The sequence below is a fragment of the Eumetopias jubatus genome, unplaced genomic scaffold, assembly GCF_037043125.1.
Source record: "Eumetopias jubatus isolate StellerSeaLion01/CBP00866 unplaced genomic scaffold, mEumJub1_p1.0 scaffold_6, whole genome shotgun sequence".
NCBI lineage: Eukaryota > Metazoa > Chordata > Mammalia > Carnivora > Otariidae > Eumetopias > Eumetopias jubatus.
In genome coordinates, this window is record NW_028274812.1 from 119,004,269 (window position 1) to 119,016,436 (window position 12,168).

Consider the following 12,168-nt stretch of genomic DNA (forward strand, 5'->3'; position numbering starts at 1 on the left):
GGAAAAGCTAGAACTTAGACTAGAAAAAGCTTGTGCAAGACTGCACCACTGTAGAGGCAGTTATTTCAATATGTAACAAATTGTGTGTGATTATTCTTTTCCTGAAGGAGTTATTACAGGTTTTCTTAAAGTAACAAGCCTCTCTCTCTGCTAACCAGAAACTATTCAAGCCCTTGCCTTCCTTCTGGAGCAATTACTAGAAGTTCCTAGGGTTCTTTTCCTATGTATCCACATAGAATTTTTGGAAAAGTGTGGCAACAGCATTTTGGAATAGCTGTTGATTCCAGGGTCCAGAGAATTCCTACCTTTCCTCTATCCTTTTGAATTTCCAGCTCCCCTTTTCTTTCTACTACTTAGGAGTTCAGCCTAGTTACCATGTCACTTATTTGAATTCAGACTCACGGATTTAATATTTGAAATAATGTACCGTTTTTATAAAAAGTGATACCTGTTCATTCCTAAAAATTCAAGCAGTACAGGGCAAATATCAAGAGGAAACAATCACCTTGAATTCTTCCACTCGGAAACTATTGTTAAATTGTTATGATTATTATGACTTGAAAAGGTCACTATTATTCCAGGCATCCTCCGATTCCTAGGTGTAATGAGGGATAGATATATAGATATGGAAGTAAATGGGATAAAAGTTTAATTTTTACTCAAATAGGAAAAAAACTGAATGACACTAAAGAATTGCTGAAGTCCAGATAAATGTTTCTTTGCCGCTGATAACACTAACTTCTAAATTATTCCTGAAATTTGAGAAAACTTGATAACAAAAATTAACCTAATAAAACTCTTACAAATACACCCAATTTGACATGTGCATAAATGTGTATTGTAGCAAAAACAAATGAACCAAGCAAAAGCAAGACAAACACACACACACACACACACACAACAAACCACAATCCAGAAACCAACCTAAAGTCCATTAGGATTAATAAATTGTGGTGTACACACTATAGCACTTTATCTATCTATCTATCTATCTATCTATCTAAAGATTTTATTTATTTGTCAGAGAGAGAGCCCATGAGTGGGGGGGGAGGGGCAGAGGGAGAAGCAGGCTTTGTGCTGAGCAAAGAGCCCCATGTGGGACCCGATCCCAGGACGCTGGGATCATGACCTGAGCCAAAGGCAGACGCTTAACTGACTGAGCCACCCAGGCATCCCCACACTACAGCGCTTTAAATGGATGAACCTGAACACATGGATCAAACATGAATAAGACTAAAAAATATAATGTTGATCAAACAAAAAGTTGTAGAAGAATATACAGAGTCAGATGCCATTTTATAAAACTCTATGTAAAACAATACTTGATAATGTTTAAGGATTCACAAATGTTTAGTAAAAGTATTAAAACATGCATAGTAATGATAAAATTGACTTCATGCTGGGTCGTTACATCTGGCGAAGGAGTAAAAGAAATGGAAGGGTCCAGAGACATCAACTGTGTTATAGACATTAATATCTTAAAAATAGATTTGAAACAAGGCAAAATATTAAGATTTAATAAAGTTGGGTGTTTGGGCAATGGATATCCATTAATCCTTATGTTTAAAATATTTCATGATTAAGATACATTAAAATAAAAATCATAGAGATGAGCAAACTAATGGATTTTAAAAAATATTAAGCATAGAAACAAAGTCAGTTGTTAATACCCAAAGAACTAGACATAATTAATAGTACCTGATTATGTTAGAACTAGACAGAATTAACTTAAAACTTATTTTATTATCTGTAAAGTGATTATAAGAATAAAAAGTTTGATCAGAGAAGCAGATATTCTGTAATTGATAGCATGAAGGAACTGGGGTACATTTTATGTTGTTATGGGTAATATTTTATTTTTATTTTTATTGATTTATTTGAGAGATAGAGAGAGAGAGAAAGCACAAGCAGGGGGAGAGGGAGCAGGGAGCCCGATGCGGGGCTCGATCCCAGGACTCTGGAATCATGACCTTAGCCAAAGGCAGACGTTTGACAACTGAGCCACCCAGGTGCCCCTGTTATAGATAATATTGAATATTTCCAACACAGAGAACATATAGGGAACAATACCCATGTACCCACTATTCAAATACAGTTGTGCTTTCTGTACCTGACTTCAGTGCTGCCTTTCTTTTCTCTCCCCAATGCAATTACTGGTTTAAAATTAGTGCACATCAGTCTTCATTATGTTTTGAGAATTGTCCTCATGAAATATGTACATTTAGCTTATTTTAATGGTTGTTCAATATTATATTGTATGAATACAACATAATTTTATTCACTTGTTTAGCCACGATGGATATCTCCTGATTACTAAAGATAAACAAGGTTGCAATGAACATCCTTATGTACATTTCCTTGTGCACATAGATGAGAGATTCTCTAAAGCTCTGGGACACATAAGTTGAAGTAGAATAGTCGGGTTGTAGGATATTTGCACCCTTGAAATTTATTCAACATTACATATGTGAAATAAGTGGTTGAAATAAGCTGGAAAACTACTTAAGCTTTTCACCATAAGTGTATGCAAATTCTGGTTTCTCCCCATCTCTCCATCAGCCCTTGGTATCGCCAGGCTATCTACGGTGAGATAATGAAGTTATTATTCTATACTTTATTCCAACAGTTTTACTTATTCACATTAGACCTTTAATTCATTTGAAATTTATTTTTGTATGGTGTGAATTAGGCTTCTGATTTTCACCTTTAGTGGACATAGCCAATTTTCTTAGGACCATTAGCTGACTTGTGCTGTAGTTCTCAAATTATGGCCAGAGGATCTCTGGGGAAGAGAGATTCCTGAGATTCTTTTATAGGGTCCACAAGGTTAAAGCTATTCATAATATGAAGATGTTATTTGTCTTTTTCACTTTTACTCTCATGAGTGAACAGTAGAGTTTCCCAAAGGCTACAGTGGCATGTGATGACATCATTGCTTTAACAGTTAATAAATTGTGTACCGTGTATTGTACTTTCTAGGATTTTCTAAGGCAGTGAGTTTAGAGTATAAATACGTACATTTAAAAAAATTAACTCAGTTTGTTCTCACTACTCTATTGTGCTCCAACCAGCTCTTTTCAGTTACGTCTGCTATAGTCTCTGTAATCTCATTATCTTCTAAGAAATCATAATTTTTAAATCCCAGAGATTTTCCTGCACCTATACATAAATACAAGAATTAAGTTTATCTTGTTTTGCAACAATATTAAAATATTTTCCAAAACCATTTTTAATTTTCAATTTATTTATTTATTTATTCATGAGGGACAGAGGGAGAGAGAGAGAGGGAGAGAGAGAGAGAGAGAAGCAGAGGGAGAAGCAGGCTCCCAAGGAGCAGGGAGCCCGATGCGGGACTCGATCCCAGGACCCTGGGATCATGACCTGAGCCGAAGGCAGATGCTTAACCATCTGAGCCACCCAGGCGCCCAATTTTCAAAATTTTATATGAAATGTATTATTTTAGAATTGAATATTTTATTCTAAAATAAACACTATTTATAATACATTTTCTTGGATTTAAGGATGGATTGTTGGCTTAAAAAAAGATATCAGAAGACTTTTTTTTTTTTGAGGGAGAGAGAGAACTCATGCATGGTGGGGTGTGGTGGGGAGGGGCAGAAGGAGAATCTTAAGCAGGCTCCATGCCCAGTATGGAGCTGGACACGGGGCTTGATCTCAAGACCCTGAGATCATGACCCGTGCTGAAATCAAGAGTCTGAGGCTTAACGGACTGAACCACCCCTGTGCCCCCAGAGGACACATTTTCTCAACCTGTGTCTATGTTGCCTACGTCTGAAAAAGATGAAACCGATACATCAGGAAGTTCTCTAACTCATGGAAAGGAGGAATATGTTTCAAAAGAAACTGGGGAAATTGTAACTATGAAAAAATGTCAAAAGGTACCCCTTCTTCAGCTTTATAGATGTCAACAATTTATCTTATTGTGTCTGATTCAACAGAATAGTTTCAAAAACTAGTATGGTTCTGATTAGGTTGTAGCATTATTTTGGGTCCAATCATTCAGTGATCAAAGAAAAAAGGACTTAAATGTTTTAAATGTAGATGTTATAAAGTCTGTAAAAGCCTCTTACAGGATGACTTATCATGTTGCCTTGGCTGGAGGAGCTCCTACAATAGTAAAAAGACTAATGAAGCCTTGTCTAGTTGCATTGCTTCATGAATTCCTGCCTGATGAAAAGACAGTATAAGAAAGCATAGTTCTACCATTTTCCAATGATATTAACTTGTCAAATTAAAGATTTAACTGCAAACATAAAGACTGAGTTAATATCTCATCTGAAAAGTTGTACCTTTGCCTTACAAATGGGCAGATCTGTAGATGTGTCTGGACATGCTGGTTGGCTTGTACTCATTTGGTATCATTGCCAACTAATCATTGATCTTATTTTACATGCAGGCTTGGCAACATACACAGGGGTGCAAAACATTAACAGTGTTGTACCACCTTTTTTGAATCTCATGGTTTTTCCTGCAACACCTGTGTTAACATTTGTACCGAGGGTGCAAGAACAATGGTGGGTAATATCACTAGTGCCTTGGCATGAACCAAGTTAAGAGCTCAAATTGTTTTAGCATTCATTATATTCTTTATTATGACACCTCCACAGTTTTTAAAAAGTCAGTTTCCCTGGAGAATGTCTAGTGAAGGAATAAGAATTATTTTTATTAAATCTCAACTCTTGAGCACGTTTTAAGAAGTATTCTGGGATGAAATGAGAAGTGCCCATTAAGCTCTTCTGCTGCATACTAAAATATGGTGGTCGTCTCTAGGGGAAACTTTGAGTTGCAAGCTGAACTAGCTACTTTTTTAATGGAACACATTTTTTTTTTCACTTGGAAAAACAAACAAACAACTGACAGAAAATTGGTTATTCAGACTTGGGCATATGGGAGACATTTTCTTGAGTATGAACAAAGGGGGACCATCACTTCAAGGAAAACAGCTGATTGTATCTTTTGCCAATGATAACATTTAAGCTTTTGAGCGAAATTAGAATTTTGGGAAGCTTGTATCTGCTATCATGGGGTACTTAAAAATTTTCTGGTGAGGGGCACCTGGGTGGCTCAGTCATTAAGCGTCTGCCTTCGGCTCAGGTCATGATCCCGGGGTCCTGGGATCGAGCCTGCATCGGGCTCCCTGCTCAGCAGGAAGCCTGCTTCTCCCTCTCCCACTACTCCTGCTTGTGTTCCCTCTCCCGCTGTTTCTCTGTCAAATAAATAAAATCTTAAAAAAATTTTTTTTTCTGATGAGATCAGTGGCAATATTAATGAATATGATTTGAAAAGATAGTATATAAAGTGTGTTGACATTTCAAATATCTGCATAAATCTGATATTCTCTAATGATCAATACATGATTGTTGCAGAAGCCTGTATGGGCAAAGAAATCCTTTTAAAGTGCAGGATAGGTCAATGGATTTCAATGATTTCCTGTCATTTATCCCCTGAATCAGAAACTTTAGACTCACATTCTTACATTTCCCTCAAACCCTTCATTTTATTACTCAATACTTAGTGTAAATTCCACCTCTCAGACAGCCTTAAGTATATTCTCTCATCTTCAATACTATTTTTAATGTCTTCATTTAGAGCTTTGATAATTTTACTTGTTTTATAATGAATGTCAAATCTCTAACACAGCAGAGAAGGCATTTCTTGATCTTGCTACTGCCTACCTCTCCTGTATCTCCCTGTTTCACTTTTTTCCCCAGTCAGTTAATCTGATTATAGATATAGATCTTTATGAAAACATGCTGATTCATGACTGCCTGCCTTTACTTTCTTGTGGTTTCTTTTGTCTGGAATGTTCCCCTTCTACTGCTTACTTGGAAAATTCCATTCAGATGTCTCCTTCTCCAGGAAACTTTTCTTGACCTGCTTCATACCAGTAAGAGTTAGTCCCTTTATTTTTCTGGGTTACTTTGTATTTTTTTTTCTATTGCTGTACATATCCTTCTGTAATGCCTTGGGTCTCTGTAGAATTCTTGTTACAGAATTATCTTTTGGTTTGATGATGTTTATACACACACACACACACACACACACACGTATTTTAAAGATTTTATTTATTTATTTGAGAGAGAGAGTGAGAGAGAGCACCAGTGGGGGAAGTGGCAGAAGCAGACTCCCGGTTGAGCGGGGAGCCCCATGCGGGCTCAATCCTGGGACTCCAGGATCATGACCTGAGCCGAAGGGAGATGCTCAACCAACTGAGCCACCCAGGCACCCCGATGTTTACCTATATTGAGTAATCACATAAGAAACAGGCCTGTGAAACCCCCTATTGGACTTCCTAAAACAGTATTGTTGAGAGGCTCACTTTTTAAAAATAGGAACTTGAGAAATTTCCTGGTCTTGCTTTGGATTCATTTTATATGACAGCCACTGTTAACAGCATTTTGAGTTGGTTGCTGGAAAATTTCAAGCCAAAATTGTTGTTTACCTCTAGATTTTGTGATCTAAATTAGCCTCATTTTAGACTCTAGTGAGGTGTCTTGCTTCATGTGAACTGAAGTCTGGCAAAGTCTGTTTTCCCATATTGATACTGGGGAGCAGTACGGGAGCCGCTAATGTGCAGAACTTGCAGCCTGAAATCAGTAAATCTCCTGTTTTACAATCCACCTGTTGCTCTCTGGAGGATACGTAGGTGGGTGATGCTTGGTGTTTGAGAAGCTTAGGGAAGCTATATCACTGTGTTTTCTCTTCTAATATATGCATTATTTTCCCCTTGGAAAGGGGTTGTTGGATAATTTTCAACTTTCCCAAGAAGCTAATTATTTTTTCCATTATTTGATAGATTTTTTTCTCCCTTCCTATGTAAAAACATGGGTTAATTGTGAAGTGGAAAGTGAGGTATCCAAGAGGATCTAGAATCTCAAACTCCAGCTGTTTTGGTGCAGAAGCTGCACATTTCTTTTTTTTATTTTTTAAAAATTAGATCTGATTTTTAATACAACCAAACAAGACTAGAAAAAGTTACCATAGGGTTAATTAGAATTAATGTCTAAGGTCTGGTAAAAAATGAGACATAAACGTGGAAACAAAATTTAAAGCTGCTGGAAAAAAAAAGAAACACTGTTTCAGGGTTAGTTTACTGTTTCCAGTGAGCCTGCAATTCATGAAGGTGCAGTATGGATTATTTTTGAATAACCCAGATCATATAACACAATTCTTTTTATTTTCCTCAAAACCTCTTAATATTTATGATTTTCTTCATTTGAAGCCCCACACTGGGCCATAACACTGGAATGTAACTGTTTACTTCGATGTCTTTGTGAAATGCATTCTGCTATCTACATGGTATTTCTCATTTCTTGTTCCTTCAGCTTTGTGTATACGAAAAACATGCCGTAGTGGGATTACATGTTGAATGCCAGCACGTTCATTTGTACCTCACGCTCATAAAACACATCTTCCAACGTCTTTCTTCTGCTGCCATCACCCACAGTCTCAAACAAAGGCTTATATCCTCCATAACGGTCTGCTACTCTCCTCATCTGATCTGATCAGTCTTCTGCTTGAGCCAACAGGTGCCACCCCTCAGGATAGAGCTCGCTACAGATCGGGTAGAGGGTCTCCCGGTCATCTTTACTCAGTTCAATGCCAAAGGCGTTAAAAGTGATAAAAGCACCTTTGGTAGCCTCAAACTCAAGAATGGGATGCATAATTTCTGCTGTGACATCACCATGATTCTTACAGAATTTATAGAATGCCTCGAGGTAAGATTTGTACAGTTTATTGTACAGTAATTCAATATTCAATTCATCTAGGGTATTTTCAGACATATAGTCCATATAGCTCCATGCCCTCAAGCATAGGGAAGGAGATCACAGCCAAGTTAGGCTGAAACAGCTCTGGATCCTGGTCAGCTCCTGAAGATTTGCTCGATTGGAAAAAAAAAAGTGCTACCATTTATGAGCAGTTATCAGAAAGAAATCTATCAGCCGATAGGGTTTTCATGACTAGTCTCCTCTGCTTTTTCAGTGAGTGGCTTTCAACACAGCATGCTCAGCCCCGTTTTTACAGCAACAGTGAATCAGCGAGATAACCCAAGTAAACCCAGGAAACAAACCCAGACTGTGAGAAGGAGAGTAGGCTGCAGAGTTCTTGACTTAAAAACAAGGCCCTGGAAAATTGACCAGGTATACAGTTTCCATGGGAGAAACTGCCGATCAGTTTGTATGTCTTTAGAGTAGGAAATTTAAAGGCTGGGAGTCTGCTGCTTGTTTCTTAGAGAACTGGTGTGGCTACACTGTGGGTTTCAAGGAAAGGAGCCTTCTTTGGAAGGTGCCCTTAAATTACAACGAAGTCCTCATCTGGAGGATATTGGAAAATGAAAACTATTGTCCGTCATGTTCAATGGAGCTCCTGTTTTTATTGATTCCAAGAGATTATTATTAACTCACATGAATCCAAGACAGGAGTCTCAAATACATAGTTGCGGGGTGGCGGGGCGGGGGGAGAAATTAACCACGGTTCCTAATGCTTTAAATGTTCATAACATTTAAGAAAAATTCCAGGCTGGGATAAGGTCAAAGTACAGGATCTGTGAACCTGAGTTCTCCACCACCCTTTTTTCCAGAGATTGCAGAGAAAAATTCCAATCTGTAAGTAACACAATTAGGTTAAGTAAGTTAAAGAAATTAGCCTTCAGAGGATGGATCTTTTAATGATTTTCTACTTGGAAAAGTTGTCTTCCTTTTTTTTTTTATTCTTCGAATTTTTATTTCTAATTAATTCTAATTAGTTAACATACAGCACAAAATTGGCTTCAGGAGTAGAATTCAGTGGTTCATCACTTACATATACCCCCCAGTGCTCATCACAAGTGCCTTCCTTAATACCCATCACCCACTTAACCCATCCCCCACCCACCTCCCTCCATCTATCCTCAGATTGTTCTCTATCATTAAGAGTCTCTTATGGTTTATTTCCCTCTCTCTCTCTCCAACCCCATATGTTCATCTGTTTTGTTTCCTAAATTCCACATTTGAGTGAAATCATATGGTATTTGTCTTTCTTTAATTTTTCGTAGCATAATACACTCTAGCTCCACCCCGATAGTTGTGAATGGCAAGAAAGGTGCCTTGCAAATTAGAAAAGTATAGACTTATTATAAAACCTTAGTTCAAAAGTAAATACTATACTCTGATAAATGTAAGATGAAAAAGTACAAACTCATGTAAAAATAACTAAGTTATAATGAATGCTTAAACGGTTTTTTTTTAAATATACTTCCTGTTCCTAAAACATTTTTGTATAAAAAATGGGAAAATATAATTCTGGTTTAATTTCCTCAGTGTCTTTGGTAAGTTATAAAATAAAAATCAGATATGCAACTGGACTGTAGACCAATAATAAGTGGTCATAAAAAGACTAAAAATTTCTCTGCAGTGGGGCACCCAGCGGGCTCAGTTGGTGGAGCATGTGATGCTTGATCTCAGGGTCGTGAATTTGAGCCCCACGTTGGGTGTAGAGATTGTTTAAATAAATAAACTTAAAAAAAAACCTCTCTGCACTAAAAATCTAAACTAGTATGTAGACGATTACTCAATAAAGTAAATTCAAGAGAACTTAATTTTAATCTACGCTTATTTAATATTCTTGAGCTGGGTAAACATGTTCATAAGTTAAATTATTTTGTGCATTTTGAGTTTAAATTATGTCCCTGCTGATTTCATCATGTATAAAATAAAAATGGAATCATAGCATTTCTGTCCATATAAAACCATGCCTTTTTTTTTTTTAAGAATACTTTTTTGGGGGGGCAGTTTCAGGTTTACAGAAAAATTGAGTGGAAAGTACAGATAGTTTTCATATGTTCCCTCACTCCCTACCTTCTCCCAAATTCCTCTGTTAGTAACATCTTGCACTACTGTGGTATATTTGTTACAATTGATGAGCCAATGTAGTTACATTATTTAAAAAAAATATTTCATTTATTTATTTGAGAGAGTGAGAGAGAGATCACAAGCAGGGGCAGGGGTAGAGGGAGAAGCAGACTCCCTGCCAAGCAGGGAGCCCAACATGACGCTTGATCCCAGGACCCTGGGATTATGACCTGATAAACCGACTGAGCCACCCAGGCACCCTATTGTTACATTATTAAGTAAAGTCTATAGTTTTACATTAGGGTTCACTCTTTGTATTGTACATTCTATGGGTTTTGGCAAATATGTAATTATATGTATCCACCATTTCAATATCATACAGAATAGCTTCACTGCCCTAATAATACCCTGACCTCCATCTATTCTTCTCTGCTTCCCTCTTTCCCAATGAAACCCTGGTGATCACCGATCTTTTTACGGTCTTTTTACTGTCTCCAGTTTGACCTTTTTCAGAATGTCATATAGTTGGGAATCACAGTATGTAGCCTTTTCAGATAACTTCTTTTACTTAGCAATATGCATTTAAGTTTCCTCCATGTCTTTTTGTGGTTTGATAGCTCATTTAAAAAAATTGCTTAAAAATATTCCATTGTGTGAATGTACCAATTGTTTATCCATTTACCCACTGAAGGATCTCTTATTACTTACAAGTTTTGGCAGCCCCCATCTTTTCAAATTGAAAGGCTACATTAAATGGAATGTCCTAAATTTCATTCACTTACCTTATAGAGCAGACTTTGTTATGTCTTAAATTAATGTTAGAGGTATGTAAACGTAGTCATGGGTGCTCAGAGATACAACTTAAAAATTCAGTATCACAAATGACATGGAATCCTCATGTTATTCCAATTACAGTATCTGGTAAAAGTTAAAGTGTCATACTTCTCAGACAATTTTTTTTAAAAATTTTATTTATTTGAGAGAGAAAGAGAGAGAGCTTGTGAGCACAAGTAGGGGGAGGCACAGAGGGAGAGGGAGAAGCAGACTCCCCGCTGAGCAGGGGCCCTGGAAGATGCGGAGCTGGATCCCAAGGATCCTGAGTCATGAAATGAGCTGAAGGCAGACGCCTAACCCACTGAGCCATCCAGGCGTCCCACAGACAAATTTTTTATATTAATGGTGATTGTATTTTTCTTTAAGATTTTTTTTTTTAATTTGACAGAGAGAAAGAGAGAGAGCACAAGCAGGGGGAGCAGCAGGCAGATGGAGAGGGAGAAGCAGGCTCCCCGCTGAGCAAGGAGCCTGATGCAGGGCTTGATCCCAGGACTCTAGGATCATGACCCGAGCCAAAGGTTGCTTAACCTACGGAGCCACCCAGGTACCCTGATTATATTTTTCTTTAATATTAACCTAATGTAAACTTCTAAAATCTCTAATTGACTTTGGGACCTTGGTCTGGTATCTTCTGCCTAAATGGTTGCTGCACTTGAGCATGTGTTTCACTTCTCAGATGTCTGTTAACATTTTTCACGATTGTCATGACTGGGTAGACAATTACAAAAACAGTAGAGAGAAGAGCTTACATTTCTAACAGCCCTTGTGTCACTTTCTGCTGAAGACACTGTGAAATCTTTAAATCTAGTTAATACCCAACTAACATTTTTCTATGGGAATTCAAAGCTATACTAATGATATTCATTGGACTGTTAGAACAATTCATGTAAGACTTAAGGTTTCTAAATGCTGAGGTCGTTTTCACATTTCCATTTAATATCAAGGGAGGAATCTTTGTGCTATGTGAGGCGATCTGTGTTGAGCAGCTGGGCAGCTGGAGTTGAAAATCTTCCTAAATGTTCAGGATATGGAATTGATCTGATTTTAGGGAATGGGTATTTCTTTCTTTTTTTACCCTAGAGATAAAAAGAAAGAAGTTCATGTCTTGCATGTAGAACTTATTTGCTCTATTTAGCATGGCTCTGTGTTTGTACCAGTGTTTGTAATAGTCTCCAAGAGTAGCAGTCTTCAAACTGGGGTTTTGTATTTTCGGGGGTATCAGAAGGCTTTCCAAAGGGGACATAGGCACAGAAAATTTTAAGGGAATCTAGACCCACAACATCCATGTGCATACTCTTGAAAAAGTGATGTGCTTAATCAAACGCTTGGTGTTTTAAGCCCCTTTAAAAAAAAAAATAAAAGTGACATGCTTATGACTGCTCTTATAGTATTTAATCTTTTTCTCCCACATTACAAGAGGAAGGTGTACCACTTACCTATCCAAGATCTAATTATGGTGCCTTGACCTGGGAATAAAATACTT

At 37.4% G+C, this 12,168-nt stretch overlaps 1 pseudogene; it reads right to left on the reverse strand.

The window, feature by feature from the left end:
• Positions 1-7,037: 7,037 nt before the first annotated feature.
• Positions 7,038-7,814, reverse strand: LOC114222084 (V-type proton ATPase subunit d 2 pseudogene; annotated as a pseudogene).
• Between the last annotated feature and the right edge of the window lie 4,354 nt (positions 7,815-12,168).